The sequence below is a fragment of the Arachis ipaensis genome, chromosome B7 (genome assembly GCF_059453495.1).
Source record: "Arachis ipaensis isolate K30076 ecotype BB chromosome B7, ASM5945349v1, whole genome shotgun sequence".
NCBI classification, from domain to species: Eukaryota; Viridiplantae; Streptophyta; class Magnoliopsida; order Fabales; family Fabaceae; genus Arachis; species Arachis ipaensis.
The window spans coordinates 56835001-56840000 of record NC_142442.1 but is presented as its reverse complement, the minus strand read 5'-3'; positions in this window follow the sequence as shown (position 1 = coordinate 56840000).

Genomic DNA, 5000 nt, shown 5'->3' with positions numbered 1-5000 from the left:
GGAGACATACTAAAGGAAAGTGCTCTAGAGGTCGAATTTTGACGCCGTTTTTTGCAACAACCTCTAGAAAAATAAGATCTTTCCATCCTCCAAATTTGGTGAATTTACACCGTGCCGATTTTTTTTTGACGATTTTTTTACCGCCCGGAATGCCGGAAATTCAAAAAAAATGAAAAACGGAGCAAACCTGCGATTTTTGACCTGGATTTTTTTGTGCAGCCTTCACATAATATTACCAAGGTTCCCTCAAAATTTCACGAAAAATGCACGAGCCAATTCTGAGATATGAAAATTTGGCTCCTCCGTTGCAACGCTCCGAGCCATCGTTGCAACGGCGGGTGCCTCCGTGGGGGGCGGGGGAGCCCGGCGGCACACCACAACCACAACGTGCTTGCTAGTGTGCCTAGGGGATGGCAAGGCAACGTGCATCTTGCTGGCATTGCGCCCAGCAAGCCTTTGGGCAACTCGAGTTTCAGCATCACGACACCCCTCCCCCCTATAATAGGCTGCCGAGCCATTACCAAAGTGCCACGGGTAGACGTCCTTTTCCGTGAGGAGACATACTCAAGGAAAGTGCTCTAGAGGTCGAATTTTGACGCCGTTTTTTGCAACAACCTCTAGAAAAAAAAGATCTTTCCATCCCCCAAATTTGGTGAATTTACACCGTGCCGATTTTTTTTGCCGATTTTTTTACCGCCCGGAAAGCCGGAAATTCAAAAAAAATGAAAAACGGAGCAAACGTGCGATTTTTGACCTGGATTTTTTTGTGCAGCCTTCACATAATATTACCAAGGTTCCCTCAAAATTTTAGAAAAAATGCACGAGCCAATTATGAGATATGAAAATTTGGCTCCTCCGTTGCAACGCTCCGAGCCATCGTTGCAACGGCGGGTGCCTCCGTGGGGGGCGGGGGAGCCCGGCGGCACACCACAACCACAACGTGCTTGCTAGTGTGCCTAGGGGATGGCAAGGCAACGTGCATCTTGCTGGCATTGCGCCCAGCAAGCCTTTGGGCAACTCGAGTTTCAGCATCACGACACCCCTCCCCCCTATAATAGGCTGCCGAGCCATTACCAAAGTGCCACGGGTAGACGTCCTTTTCCGTGAGGAGACATACTAAAGGAAAGTGCTCTAGAGGTCGAATTTTGACGCCGTTTTTTGCAACAACCTCTAGAAAAATAAGATCTTTCCATCCTCCAAATTTGGTGAATTTACACCGTGCCGATTTTTTTTGACGATTTTTTTACCGCCCGGAATGCCGGAAATTCAAAAAAAATGAAAAACGGAGCAAACCTGCGATTTTTGACCTGGATATTTTTGTGCAGCCTTCACATAATATTACCAAGGTTCCCTCAAAATTTCACGAAAAATGCACGAGCCAATTCTGAGATATGAAAATTTGGCTCCTCCGTTGCAACGCTCCGAGCCATCGTTGCAACGGCGGGTGCCTCCGTGGGGGGCGGGGGAGCCCGGCGGCACACCACAACCACAACGTGCTTGCTAGTGTGCCTAGGGGATGGCAAGGCAACGTGCATCTTGCTGGCATTGCGCCCAGCAAGCCTTTGGGCAACTCGAGTTTCAGCATCACGACACCCCTCCCCCCTATAATAGGCTGCCGAGCCATTACCAAAGTGCCACGGGTAGACGTCCTTTTCCGTGAGGAGACATACTAAAGGAAAGTGCTCTAGAGGTCGAATTTTGACGCCGTTTTTTGCAACAACCTCTAGAAAAATAAGAACTTTCCATCCTCCAAATTTGGTGAATTTACACCGTGCCGATTTTTTTTGACGATTTTTTTACCGCCCGGAATGCCGGAAATTCAAAAAAAATGAAAAACGGAGCAAACCTGCGATTTTTGACCTGGATTTTTTTGTGCAGCCTTCACATAATATTACCAAGGTTCCCTCAAAATTTCACGAAAAATGCACGAGCCAATTCTGAGATATGAAAATTTGGCTCCTCCGTTGCAACGCTCCGAGCCATCGTTGCAACGGCGGGTGCCTCCGTGGGGGGCGGGGGAGCCCGGCGGCACACCACAACCACAACGTGCTTGCTAGTGTGCCTAGGGGATGGCAAGGCAACGTGCATCTTGCTGGCATTGCGCCCAGCAAGCCTTTGGGCAACTCGAGTTTCAGCATCACGACACCCCTCCCCCCTATAATAGGCTGCCGAGCCATTACCAAAGTGCCACGGGTAGACGTCCTTTTCCGTGAGGAGACATACTCAAGGAAAGTGCTCTAGAGGTCGAATTTTGACGCCGTTTTTTGCAACAACCTCTAGAAAAATAAGATCTTTCCATCCTCCAAATTTGGTGAATTTACACCGTGCCGATTTTTTTTGACGATTTTTTTACCGCCCGGAATGCCGGAAATTCAAAAAAAATGAAAAACGGAGCAAACCTGCGATTTTTGACCTGGATTTTTTTGTGCAGCCTTCACATAATATTACCAAGGTTCCCTCAAAATTTCACGAAAAATGCACGAGCCAATTCTGAGATATGAAAATTTGGCTCCTCCGTTGCAACGCTCCGAGCCATCGTTGCAACGGCGGGTGCCTCCGTGGGGGGCGGGGGAGCCCGACGGCACACCACAACCACAACGTGCTTGCTAGTGTGCCTAGGGGATGGCAAGGCAACGTGCATCTTGCTGGCATTGCGCCCAGCAAGCCTTTGGGCAACTCGAGTTTCAGCATCACGACACCCCTCCCCCCTATAATAGGCTGCCGAGCCATTACCAAAGTGCCACGGGTAGACGTCCTTTTCCGTGAGGAGACATACTAAAGGAAAGTGCTCTAGAGGTCGAATTTTGACGCCGTTTTTTGCAACAACCTCTAGAAAAATAAGATCTTTCCATCCTCCAAATTTGGTGAATTTACACCGTGCCGATTTTTTTTGACGATTTTTTTACCGCCCGGAATGCCGGAAATTCAAAAAAAATGAAAAACGGAGCAAACCTGCGATTTTTGACCTGGATTTTTTTGTGCAGCCTTCACATAATATTACCAAGGTTCCCTCAAAATTTCACGAAAAATGCACGAGCCAATTCTGAGATATGAAAATTTGGCTCCTCCGTTGCAACGCTCCGAGCCATCGTTGCAACGGCGGGTGCCTCCGTGGGGGGCGGGGGAGCCCGGCGGCACACCACAACCACAACGTGCTTGCTAGTGTGCCTAGGGGATGGCAAGGCAACGTGCATCTTGCTGGCATTGCGCCCAGCAAGCCTTTGGGCAACTCGAGTTTCAGCATCACGACACCCCTCCCCCCTATAATAGGCTGCCGAGCCATTACCAAAGTGCCACGGGTAGACGTCCTTTTCCGTGAGGAGACATACTAAAGGAAAGTGCTCTAGAGGTCGAATTTTGACGCCGTTTTTTGCAACAACCTCTAGAAAAATAAGATCTTTCCATCCTCCAAATTTGGTGAATTTACACCGTGCCGATTTTTTTTGACGATTTTTTTACCGCCCGGAATGCCGGAAATTCAAAAAAAATGAAAAACGGAGCAAACCTGCGATTTTTGACCTGGATTTTTTTGTGCAGCCTTCACATAATATTACCAAGGTTCCCTCAAAATTTCACGAAAAATGCACGAGCCAATTCTGAGATATGAAAATTTGGCTCCTCCGTTGCAACGCTCCGAGCCATCGTTGCAACGGCGGGTGCCTCCGTGGGGGGCGGGGGAGCCCGGCGGCACACCACAACCACAACGTGCTTGCTAGTGTGCCTAGGGGATGGCAAGGCAACGTGCATCTTGCTGGCATTGCGCCCAGCAAGCCTTTGGGCAACTCGAGTTTCAGCATCACGACACCCCTCCCCCCTATAATAGGCTGCCGAGCCATTACCAAAGTGCCACGGGTAGACGTCCTTTTCCGTGAGGAGACATACTAAAGGAAAGTGCTCTAGAGGTCGAATTTTGACGCCGTTTTTTGCAACAACCTCTAGAAAAATAAGATCTTTCCATCCTCCAAATTTGGTGAATTTACACCGTGCCGATTTTTTTTGACGATTTTTTTACCGCCCGGAATGCCGGAAATTCAAAAAAAATGAAAAACGGAGCAAACCTGCGATTTTTGACCTGGATATTTTTGTGCAGCCTTCACATAATATTACCAAGGTTCCCTCAAAATTTCACGAAAAATGCACGAGCCAATTCTGAGATATGAAAATTTGGCTCCTCCGTTGCAACGCTCCGAGCCATCGTTGCAACGGCGGGTGCCTCCGTGGGGGGCGGGGGAGCCCGGCGGCACACCACAACCACAACGTGCTTGCTAGTGTGCCTAGGGGATGGCAAGGCAACGTGCATCTTGCTGGCATTGCGCCCAGCAAGCCTTTGGGCAACTCGAGTTTCAGCATCACGACACCCCTCCCCCCTATAATAGGCTGCCGAGCCATTACCAAAGTGCCACGGGTAGACGTCCTTTTCCGTGAGGAGACATACTAAAGGAAAGTGCTCTAGAGGTCGAATTTTGACGCCGTTTTTTGCAACAACCTCTAGAAAAATAAGAACTTTCCATCCTCCAAATTTGGTGAATTTACACCGTGCCGATTTTTTTTGACGATTTTTTTACCGCCCGGAATGCCGGAAATTCAAAAAAAATGAAAAACGGAGCAAACCTGCGATTTTTGACCTGGATTTTTTTGTGCAGCCTTCACATAATATTACCAAGGTTCCCTCAAAATTTCACGAAAAATGCACGAGCCAATTCTGAGATATGAAAATTTGGCTCCTCCGTTGCAACGCTCCGAGCCATCGTTGCAACGGCGGGTGCCTCCGTGGGGGGCGGGGGAGCCCGGCGGCACACCACAACCACAACGTGCTTGCTAGTGTGCCTAGGGGATGGCAAGGCAACGTGCATCTTGCTGGCATTGCGCCCAGCAAGCCTTTGGGCAACTCGAGTTTCAGCATCACGACACCCCTCCCCCCTATAATAGGCTGCCGAGCCATTACCAAAGTGCCACGGGTAGACGTCCTTTTCCGTGAGGAGACATACTCAAGGAAAGTG